Raw genomic sequence first — 12574 nt, forward strand, 5'->3', positions numbered from 1 at the left:
TGGATGACTTTGCGCCCGGATAACTCTGCAACATCATCCATCGTAAATTGTTGCGCTTCTTCTTCGGCTGGAAGAGATCGCAAACGACGCAAAACACTTTTCTTCGCCCGGTCGCTATCGGGGTGCTCGATAAATTGTCGGCAGAAATAACCAGCGCACCTCTTCGGATCTGTCACAGCCACGCCGTTAAACGTGACAGATGTCCGATCGTCTCTCCTACCAGGGTTCGATAGCGCCTTAACCGTTGTCCACAATTTATTACAGCCGGCTCCAATGTTGCAGCACTTCAGATGTTCTAGCCACTTTTCCGCTTGTGTTCACTGACTAATCTATTAACTTCCATTGTCAGTTCCCTGACTCGGGGGTCGTTAGGGTTCGTACGGCGAACCTCATCACGCTCATTAGCTAATCCCGTCGCCTCCGCTGGGAAATTGGGTCATATTTCAGGTATTCGACCAGCAAGGATAAAGCGAGCGGTTGCAGCAGTGATGATGTCTCGGAACTTCCTCTCTGCTACCCGAACATCAGAGGGACTGGGCAGTTCTCTGAAGCGTTGATTAGTGAACTCTCTGAAACCTTGCCAATCCGCTTTTCCATGATTAATGAAAGTGCGGCGTTCAGAGGTTATGAAGTCTGGTGGTCTGTTTATGGAGATGAGGATTGGGAGATGGTCCGACCCAAGGGAAATGACGGGTTGCCATGTCACGTCATTCGTCAGACCAGGTGACACGATGGATATATCAGGCGAACTGTGGCAGTCTCTTCTAATCCTGGTGGGTGCGTCCTCGTTCGCAGTGCAGAATGTGAAGCTACCTATTTGCTCAGCCAGATCTGTACCTCTCTGGTAATTCCTTAGAGCTGAATGCCATAACTCGTGATGTGCATTAAAATCCCCTAGGACCAGCCGGTTATCGCAACAGAGGCCTGATGTTAGGCAAATAACGCGGGGCACAGCTATTGACCGGCGGGATATACACATTCAGCAGTTCTATCTCGGCGGATCGACACCTTACCGCTACCCCCATACACTCCAAGTATGGGTCCCTAGAGTCTAGCTCAGGCGAGATAGGTCTGTACTGGACAGACTGGTGCAGTAGGAATGCAAGCCCTCCACTTCTCGTACGATCCTGGCGAAGAACGTTGTATCCATCACAACTCCGAAGACTGCTGTTGTTGCTCAGCTTCGTTTCCTGGATCGCCGCGACCATAATATTTCTCCGACTCATAAAGTCCACGATCTCATTGATCTTGGTTCGAAGACCATCGCAGTTAAACTGCAAGAATGTTACATCCTCAGGAACTGGGACAGCAATACGCGGTGTTAATGGCTGCCGCTGATACTGCTGTCTGGGAGATTGCGGGGGAGTTTCATAATCCTATGATGTTGATGATGAAGACTCACTGGGGTTCATATTGGCGCAGCACGAGGCAACATAAACCCTGTCGTAATACTCCCTCAGGTAGGTAAGGCATGGACAATTCCTGAAATGCACTCATCCTTGGCACCCGTTGCATCTCATTGACACCGACCTATGGTGGATGAGACGTTGACAAACGGTGCAGAACCATGGCCCGGGGTTACTCTCAATCCCGGCACGGACCAAAGGAATCCGGAGCAGGCATTCCGGGACATGCCGCTCCCAAAATAAAAATAAAGACGAACACGTCCAAGTAGTTGCTGAGGTGACGGCCCCTGGCCGAGAAGATGGGTCCTCGGGTCAATCCGGTACATAGGACCGGCCGTCGTTGGGATTGAACATTTGTGGGGGAGGTTCCTGTAGGAAAGGACCGATATGGTATATATTCGAACTTAAACTAAGTTTAGACAAAACCGAATCGACAGATCCGTTCGAGAGTTATCTTGCGCCCCAACAACTACACAAGGTGTCATAGGGGTTTTTTTGCACGTTTCAGGCTAATTGGTCAGGAAGTATGGGCTTGCCCCTGATGAAACTTGTACCGTCGTATGGGGGTTGTGACAACAAAAATTAAACCGATTCGTGAGCTGGTCCTAAACTGAACTTTTCCAAAATTTTGTGTGGGAGATACCCGAAGGTGTGGACCATTTGAGTCCATATTGAAACCTCATCTAAGTCTGGTAGAAATTTGCCGATCTCCAAAGTATGGACTAAATCGGTTACTTCCTCTTCAAGAGTTATCGTGCGAACTTTTGTGGGCTGGTACTCGAAGGAGTGGACCGATATGGCCCATCTTCGAACTTAAACTAAGTTTAGGCAAAATTTTACGATACCCAAAATTTGGTTCGAATCGGTTGATCCGTCCGAGAGTTATCGTGAGCACTAGTCAGTCTTCTGGTAGAAGATCAGTAGGTCTTCTCTGTAAAGAATCAGGAGACAGGTGAGTGGGGTTAGCTGGGCAGCAAACAAATGCATGTTGTATTGTCCCAATCCACATTCATGGCATGTGCCATTAATTCGGGTTCAAGATGAAGTGAGGCGCCTGTATCATCCGGATCTTGACGGGGCTAAAACCATTCGTGTTTGCCTTGGCAGTTGGCGTTCTTCTGCTGCAATGGGATTGCGTAGGCAATTCTGCTATTCAAGCCTGTCTGATAGGCTCGTTGATCTAGAGGTTCTTGTTTTTACCCTTGGACCTCTCTCTCCAGATTATGAAGATGTTTCCTGACGTGTCTGCGTGGGGAAAGCCTGTCCCCCTATATCGTGGCAGCGATGCTTACGACGGTAACACACAAGCAGGTATTGCATCGACAACATCTTGTTGTGTTGATATATCGGTAAAATCATCATTTCCAAATGAAGATGGTCCACTAGTGTCAAGAGGTGCCACCCTCTTGCAGTCCTCACGCCGGCATTCTGGTGATTTGGCGTAGCTCTAATATTTGTATACCACATTTGTATACCTGGCGCCTCATAGCTTACCACAAACCGGTCTATTGCTGGATAAGAGGTAACAAAGTCTCTTTGTCAGCACCCCTGCCAGCTAATTGAGAAACTTGTTTTTACTTTTGATCTTTTTGCATATAGCTGAGGCTTGTGCGGACGACTTAAACATGCTGCCGATCGATACACCTAATATCTTGGGGTAGTTGATGGTCGCAAACAGGGCAACATCAATCAATATATTTCAGCCCTTCAGGTGGTGGAGAGTGTGGCAATGGAGTTAGCTACGGATATTTTCATATTCCTCAGATGGGAGAACTGTACTAAGTCAGCTATGTAGATATTTAATCTATCACATATTTCATCGACGATAGGACCCGACGACAAGATTGTACAATCATCCGCACACATTACGATCTCTGTACCGGCTGGAGGAAATAGCATCTCAAAAAGGTAGGGGTTAAACAGTTCCGGAAATATCACCTCGCCTTGGGGAACTCCATGTATCATTCTACGGATTTTGGACTTTTTATTTCTGAATTCTACAAATGACTGGGGGTCCACAGGGCTAGAGGAAGGTCTTCTGTATATCCTCGAAAAGTTTTACATGGTTAACGGTATCAAAAAACTTCAATATGTCAAAAGCCACCGTAACTATCTAGTCGCATGTCTTGTTCTGGTTCAGTCCTCGACTGATATGTATGGATATGTGGTGTAATGTTGTTGTGGTGCAGCGCATTTTACGGAATTCATGCTGATATTGGGCAAAACGAAAGTAGTGCCTCTAGAATCATCTGTTTTACTGGCGACAAGAGGGAAATCGGCCTAAGCGATTCATATTTGTTGGCATCCTTGGCTTCGGTAGCATGACCACCCTGCTAGCGATAGATTGAGGATATTTGTTAAATACTCAAGCCCGGGTTCATCCTGATGCTTAAGCATTACCATTGAGATTCCGTGTGTGCCCATCGCTTTGGATAATTTCGCGTTTTGGGTGACGTCTGCACCATCGTAAATTGTGGTGGAACCTTCACGGCTGGGAGGGCGTAACACACTACTCTTCGATTTATCACTCTCGGGCTGATCTATAAACTGCAGGTTAAAATATCAGCGCACCTTTTTGGGTCAGTTGCTGTCATGCCGTTGAACGTTACATCCGTTCTATCATCCTTCCTCCTCGGATTAGAGAGTGATATAACCATTGCCCACAATTTATTTAATCCTGTACCAATGATGCATTGCTTCAGATGGTTCAGCCACTTTCCCCCTTATGTACGCCCACTAGTCTGGTGACTTCAAGTGTAAGTTCCTCAACTCTTGGGTCTTCGCGATACGTGCGATGAAGCTCATCGCGCTCATTTGCTAGTTCCGTCATCTCAGCTGGGAAATTTGGGCTGATTTCGAGTGTTCGGCTAGCAGGTATGTAGCGAGCTTGTGCAGCTGTGATGATGCCCTGGAAAATTCTCTCAGGTACCTGAACTCTTGGGCCTTCGCGATACGTGCGACGAAGCTCATCACGCTCATTTGCTAGTCCCGTCATCCCAGCTGGGAAATTTGGTCTGATTTCGGGTACTCGGCCAGCAGGTATGTAGCGAGCTGGTGCAGCTGTGATGATGCCCTGGAAAATTCTCTCAGATACCCGAGGATCGGTGGGAGTGCACAGCTATTTGAAGCGGTGATTGGTAAATTCTATGAACCTTTGTTGTTGTTGTTGGCAGGGTATCGTTTTCCGACGACGACGAAGAATCGGACGACAAAGTTGAAGGCACATGCAGAGCATTCTCGGAATTGCACCCATTCTCAACATCGATTACATCTCACCATCGTTGAAATGTGGTGGATGCGGAACTGGCAAACGGAACAGATCCTTTCTGGCCTGGGGTTCATCTCTATCCCGGAACGGACCAAAAGTGCTCGGAGCAGGTATTACGGGATAAATTGCCGTTCCATTAAAATAGATGGACACAAACACATACTTGATGATGGGCCGGCCCCTAGTCGAAGATTCCTCCAAGTCAATTCGGTGCATTTACCATGGGATTGTGTACAGACCTGGGTCTACATTATAGCATTACGGTTTCTTATATTTCAACAAGATCAGAAAACTCTACTCCTAGAAATCCATCAGGTTTTCTCATAGAAGTCCAGTAGGAGATTCCTCAGAAGACCAATATGTCTTCTCATAGAGAACCAATGGATCTTCTCGCAGAAAACAAGTAGGTCTTCCAACAGAAGAGCAGTAGGTCTTCTCATAAAAGACCAATGTGTCTTCTCATAGAAGACATATAGGAGGGAATTAGATCTACTCATAGAAGACAAGGGAGACCTACTGGTCTCCTAGTACGAGACCAGTAGGTCATCTTGTGGTAGACCAGTAGGTCTTCTTGTACAATAAACAGGTCTACTTAGGTTACCAGGAGGACTTTTTGTAGCAGAGCAGGAGGTCTTCTTGTAGGAGACCAGTGGGTCTTCTCATAGAAGACCAGTAGGTCTCCTTGCAGGACTTTTCAGAGAAGACCAGTAGGACTTCTTGTAGGGAACCAAAAGGTCTTCTCATAGAAGACCAGTAGGTCTCCTTGTATGAGACCAGTAGGTTCTCTAGCCTCCTAGTCTAGTAAGTATTATAGAATACCGGTAGGTCTACTCGTTGGAGACCTGTAGGTTCTCTTGTAGAAGGCTAGTAAGTCTTCTTATAGAATACCAGTAAGTCTTCTTGTAGGAGACCGATATGTCTTTTTGCAGGAGACTAGCGGGTCTTTTCATAGAAGAGTATTAGTTCTTCCTGTAGGAGACTAGTAGGTCTTATCATAGAAGACCAGCAGGTTTTATTGTGGGTGACAAGTAGGCCTTCGTACAGGAGACCAGTAGGTGTTCTTGCAGGAAACTAGTAACTCTTTTCATAGATGAGCAGTAGGTCTTCTTGATGGAAACCTGTAGGTCTTCTCATAGAAGACTAATATGTCTTCTTGTGGGAGACCAGTAGGTCTTCCAATGGGTCTTCTTGCAGGAGTCTAGAAGACCAGTAGGTAATTTTGCACGACACCAGTAGGTCTTCTTATAGAAGACCCGTAAGGTTTTTCGTAGAAGACAGATAGGTCTCCTCCTCCCATAGAAGACCCGTAGGTATTTTAATAGAAGACCAGTAGGTCTTCTTGTAAGAGACTAGTATGTTCTCTTGTAGGAGGTTAGTAAGTCTTCTTATAGAATACCAGTAGGTCCTCTTGTAGGAGACTAGTAGGTCTTCTCATAGAAGACCAGTAGGCCTCTTTGCAGGAGACTAGTAGTTTTTCATAGAAGAGCATTAGTTTTTCTTGTCGGATACTAGTAGGTCTTCCAATAGAAGACCCGTAAGGTTTCTCGTATAGAAGACTAGTAGGTCTTCTTGTAGAAGACTAGTATGTTCTCTTGTAGGAGGTTAGTAAGTCTTCTTATAGAATACCAGTAGGAGACCAGTAGGTCTTCTTGCAGAAGTGTAGTAGGTATTCTTGCAAGAGACCAGTAGGTCTTCTCATAGAAGACCAGTTGGCCTCTTTGCAGGAGACTGGTAGATCTTTTCATAGAAGAGCGTTAGTTTTTCTTATCGGAGACTAATAGGTCTTCTTATAAAAGACCCGTAAGGTTTCTTGTAGAAGACCGGTAGGTCTTCTCATGGGAACCACTATGTCTTCCCATAGAAGACCCGTAGATATTCTTATAGGAGACCAATAGGTTATCATGTAGGAGGCCGGTGTCTCTTCTAGCAGGGTACCATTAGGTCTTCTCATTGAAGACCACTAGGTCTTCTGCTAGGAGAACAGTAGGTTTTCAGCTAGGACACCAGTAGGTATTTTGGTAGGAGACTAGTAGGTATTTTTGTAGGCAACTAATAGGTTTTCTTGTAGGAAGCCAGTTGGGCTTCTTGAAGGAGACCAGTAAGTCTTCTCATTGAGACCATTTGGTCTTCGTTTAGGAGACTATAAGGTATTCTGGTAGCAGACCAGTAGGTCTTTTTGTAGGAGACCAGTAGGTCATCCTGAATAGCCCTGTTGGTCTTCCCATAGAGATCAGTAGGCCTTTCGGAAGAGACCAAAAGGTTTTTCTGTAGGAAACCAGTAATTCTTCTCAGTATGACTTCTCATAGAAGACCTATGATTCTCCTCATATAAGACCAGTAGTTCTGTGTTTAGAATAACATCTGGTCTCATCTCATAGTGTCTACACAGGAGACCAGTATGTCTTCTCATAGAAGACCCCTGAGACTTCTCATGTTAGGCCATTTGGTCTTTTCTTAGACGGCTAGAGGTCCTAGAAGAGGTCCTCTCATAGAAGAAATATCTTCTCATAGACGTCTGGAAACGTATGTTTCTCATTGGCCTAGAAACTATTTCAAAGTAGTTAACCGCAAAGTTACAGCAAAAGTTTTGTGCGACTGTTTGTGCGTGTGTGTGTGTGAGCTTAGAAAATACAATTTTACAATTTTGTTTCGAGAGCGCATTGTAGTTGTTGTAGGTTTTCAAATGTTTCTATTCAAATGAATAAGCCTGCCATTGCTGTAGCAGGCTGCAACACAAATTTTAGCCATTTTGTGGATTCTAGTTTTGGTGGGAAAGAGGTGATCGGAAGAAATGAAATAAATAAGATGCACACATGCCTGCACAATAATAGAAATGTAGAGGCTAGGAGGGTAGGCAATAGCACCAATAACAACAAATTCATATATGTATGTATGTAAGTTAAGCAGAAAGTCTAAAAACAACAACATGAACAAGGGTTTTTTTGGGGGGGCTGGTAAGCCAAAACCAGGACAAAGTGGGTCCAGGTCAACATTTTAGAATAAGAGGAAATATGTTTTCTGGGTACTTCGGAAGATGAGGCAATGCCAAGAAGAACTATCGGATGCTCATCTTTATGAAGAAAGTAGTAGTTCTGAATTAAAAAGGCCACATACTTTGCTTTTATGAAAATACCAGTTAGGCCTCTATAGGACAACATATTGACCTTCCATAGGTTGTCATATTCGCATTTTAAAGAAGATTTTTATGGCTTCTATAGGAAGACATACTTGGCTTCTACGGAACGTTGCATTGGTCTTCTGTATTAAGGTCTAAATGGCTTCTACAACAAGGCCTACTTGACTTTATAATGACTCTATAATTGACTCTTCTGCTAGGAGACCAGTAGGCATTTTGATAGGACACTTGTAGGTATTTTTGTACGAAACTAATAGGTCTTCTTGCCAGTTGGGCTTCTTGTAGGAGGCCAGTTGGGCTTATTGAAGACCATTTGGTCTTTTCATAGAGGGCTTCCTAGAATAGGTCCTCTCATAGAAGATAGGAAGTATATATTCTCATAGAAGTCTGGATATAAGAACAGTAGTTCTGTGTTTAGAATAACAGTTGGTCTCATCTCGTAGGGTCTACACAGGAGACCAGTATGTCTTCTCATAGACGACCTGTGAAACTTCTCATGGAAGGCCATTTGGTCTTTTCCTAGACGGCTAGAGGTCCTAGAATAAGTCCTCTCATAGAAAATGAGAAGTATATCTTATCATAGAAGTTTGTAAACGTTTGTTTCTCGTTCGCCTAGAAACTATTTCAAAGTAGTTAACCACAAAGTTAGAGCAAAAGTTTTGTGCGACTGTTTTTGTGTGTGTGAGCTTAGAAAATACAATTTTACAATTTTGTTTCGAGAGCGCATTGTAGTTGTTGTAGGTTTTCAAATGTTTCTATTCAAATGAAAAAGCCTGCCATTGCTGTAGCTGGCTGCAACAAAAATGTTAACAATTTTGTGGATTCTAGATTTGGTGGGAGGAGAGGTGATCGGAAAAAATGAAATAAATAAGATGCACACATGCCTGCACAGTAATAGAAATGTAGAGGCTTGGAGGGTAGGCAATAGCACCAATAACAACAAATTCATATATGTATGTATGTAAGTTAAGCAGAAAGTCTAAAAACAACAATACAAACAAGAGTTTTTTGGGGGGTGGTAAGCCAAAACCAGAACAAAGTGGGTCCAGGTCAACATTTTAGAATAAGAGGAAATATGTTTTGTGTGTACTTTGGAAGATGAGGCAATGCCAAAAAGAACTACCGGATGCTGATCTTTATGAATTAAAAAGGTCACATACTTTGCTTTTATGAAAATACCAGTTGGGCCTCTATAGGACAATATATAGGCTTTCTATAGGTTGTCATATTTGCCTTTTTTAAGAAGATCTACACGGCTTCTATAAGAAGACATACTTGGCTTCTAAGGGACGTTGCATTGGTCTTCTATTTTAAAGTCTTAATGGCTTCTACACAAGGCCTACTTGACTTTATAATGAGACGTACTCTGCCTCCTTAAAAAGGCTTCTGCTCTTCTATATGAAAGCCAACTTATCTTCTGTAAGAAGGCTTACTTGTCCTTTATAAAGAGACGTACTGGTCGACTTAAATAATGTGACAAATTGATGAGTCCGAGGAACAAAAATACAAACACCAATTTTTAATGTGTAGAGGAATGAAAGTTTATTAAGAGACTAACAACAAAATGTGTGTACAATATTTTCTTCAATACACATAAATCAAGACCTACTATGCTAGAAATGTAAACAATGAAAATACAATAGAAATGTATAAAGTATTATTTTGCCATTTACAACACTTCCCCTCAAAAAATACTTAATACATTTAATTATCAATAGTAACTAATCCTAATTTATCAATACATTTATTGTGATTCGGCTTTGCCAAACTTTTGGTTAAAACATCGGCAGGCATCTCTTCAGTAGGTAGATATTTCACTTCAATAACATTCTCCATAACATTCTGCCTAACAAAGTGATGTCTGACGTCCATATGTTTAGTTCTGTTATGAAATACAGGATTCTTGCTTAACATTCCGACACCTTGATTGCCATTGAAAATTATTGTCGTTTGTTGTTCACCAAATACTTCAGTTAAAAATCTTCGAATATGAATGACTTCTTTAGTACAATCTGAGAGAGACATGTATTCTGCCTCAGTGCTTGACATCGCAACAGTTCTTTGCTTTCTTGAGTCCCAACTCACAGCGGAATTAGCCAATTTAAAAGCATAACCCGTATATGATCTTCGGTCATCGATATTTGACCCCCAGTCTGCGTCTGCATATCCTAATAACGACTCATTTGTTCTTTTAAATTTTAATCCGTAATTCTCAGTTCCTTTTAGGTAGCGTAGAACTCGTTTTCCTGCAATCCAATGTTCTTTTCCATAATTTGTGTTATATTGACTGAGAACGCTAACTGCATGAGTGATATCCGGTCTTGTTGATGTTGCAAGATACATTAGCAAACCAACAAGATTTTGGTACGGTAGGTTTTCTACTTCTGCTTTTTCTTCTTCCGTCTTTGGGCACATGTTTAAGGATAATTTTACGCTGCAATTTAGTGGAGTACTTACAGGCTTGCAATCGCTCATATTAAACCGTTTAAGAATTGTCTGCACGTACTTCTTCTGAGACATCGTAATTTCTTTTGTATCTTGATCTTGATGAAATTCTATTCCAAGGCATAAATTCAAACGACCTAAGTCTTTCATCTCAAAAGATTTCGCAAGTTCTTTCTTCAATTCGCGCCATTTACTCATGTTATTCGTTGCCACTATTAAATCGTCCACGTAAATTGCTACAAGTGTGATATTATCTCCATCTTTTGACAAATAAATACAGGGATCTGAATCCAATGGCTTTAGTTTAAACTTCTTCAATTTCTCATCCAGCTTCTTATACCACTGCCGACCAGATTGCTTAAGGCCATACAACGCCTTATTCAACAAAAACACTTTATCGCCTCTATATGTTTTCATTTCAGAATCTTCAAATATGTACTTAAATTCGTCGGGTATTTTCATATAGATTTGCTCATCAATATCACCATTTCAATATGCTGTTACGAAATCCAGTTGGAAAACATCGAACTTCAATTCAGCAGCAATTGCCATCACTAAACGAATAGATGACATCCTGGCAACCGGAGCAAAAGTTTCGTTGAAATCCACGCCGGGTATTTGTGTGAAACCTTTGGCTACGAGACGGGCTTTGTAGCGATCAACATCTCCATTTGACTTATACTTCTTCCTTAATATCCATTTAGCATCAATGATTTTCTTACCATTTGGTCGGTCTACTACTTCCCATGTCTTGTTCTTTCGCAGGGCTTCATACTCCTTTTTCATGGCATTTCTCCATTCTTCTGATTCACAGCTTTGAATCGCTTCTTTTACTCTCACTGGATCATTTTATCAAGTTAGCAATATTTATTTCCTGCTTACTATCAGCTTGCACTTCATTAAAAATCTTTTTCGGTCTTCCCCTGTTCCCTGAAAGTAGTTTCTTCGGTCGTCCAGGACCTCGTTTCGTGGCTATTGGAGTATGAAACTCTTCTATTTCATCATCTTCTTCTGTTATTGCTTCCTCTGGTTTATTTGTGTCGGAAGTTGCATCATCATTTTCAGCTTTTTCAGAATATACTTCATCTTCTGGATCTTCATATTCACTAAGTTCATCTTCTTCAATTTTGTTTTCAATACGGGGTTCTTGTGGAAGTATCAATATGTCATCTCCTTGTTTCAGCTCATCGTCAATAAAATCGCAATAATTGTTTTCTGGTTGGTACGAATTTGTAAACTTCACATCTCGTGAGCAAAATACTTTTCGGCTTTGGGGATCCCACAATCGATATGCCTTCGACTTTACAGAATAACCAATGAATATGCATTTCTTTGATTTGGCTTCAAATTTTCCATGTCGCTTTGACTTTTCTAACATATATGCTGTTTGACAAAACTTTTTGAAAATAACTCACCACAGGCTTTCTGATCGTCCATAATTTGAATGGGATTTCTCCACCTAAGCTTCTTGGAGGACATCTGTTTCGTATATGGTTTGCAGTAAGCACAGCTTCTGCCCAAAAACTAGGAGCTAGACCAGATTGAATCATCATACATCGGACCATCTCGACTAATGTACGATTCTTTCTCTCAGCCACGCCATTTTGCTGAGGTGTATATTCGACAGTGAATTCATGTTTTATACCTTCCTCCTTCAAGTATTTCTTGAATGCATTATTAGTATATTCAGTCCCGTTATCAGATCTTAATGCCCTTATCTTCCGTCCAGTTCGTTTTTCAACCATTTTCTGATATTCCATGAACTTTTCCAACACTTCGGATTTCTTCTTCAAAAAATATATCTCGCACCATTTTGACTTGTCGTCAATGAACGTCAGAAAATAACGACTTCCGCCATGAGAATTCACCTTCATGGGGCCGCATACATCGGTGAGTATAAGCTCCAACAATTCGGACGAGTTTGTTGTTGATCTGGAAAATGGGGCTTGAGCTTGCTTCCCCTTAATGCATGTCTCACACACCTGCAATTTTACATTAGTATTGAAATTTACACCAGTTATCTTTCAAATCGTTTTCATTAAGGTGGCCAAAACTTTCATGCCATTCCTTTAAACATGCCCATTGAACTGATCTGCAATTTTCTTCAGGCTCTTCCGCAACATAATATAAGTTTTGGTTCCTTTTCGCTCTCAACAATGTTTCCTTAGTTTTTGGATTAACAACTAAAGCCTTATCCTTGGAGAAAGTCACTTGAAAACCTCTATCTGTCATTTTTGCAACAGACAACAAATTTGATCTTAAATCCGGCACATACAAAGTATTCTCCAGTCTTGCGATATAACCACCTTTCGAGTTTAA

Source organism: Musca autumnalis, unplaced genomic scaffold, assembly GCF_047663935.1.
Source record: "Musca autumnalis isolate F117 unplaced genomic scaffold, ASM4766393v1 scaffold_5, whole genome shotgun sequence".
NCBI lineage: Eukaryota > Metazoa > Arthropoda > Insecta > Diptera > Muscidae > Musca > Musca autumnalis.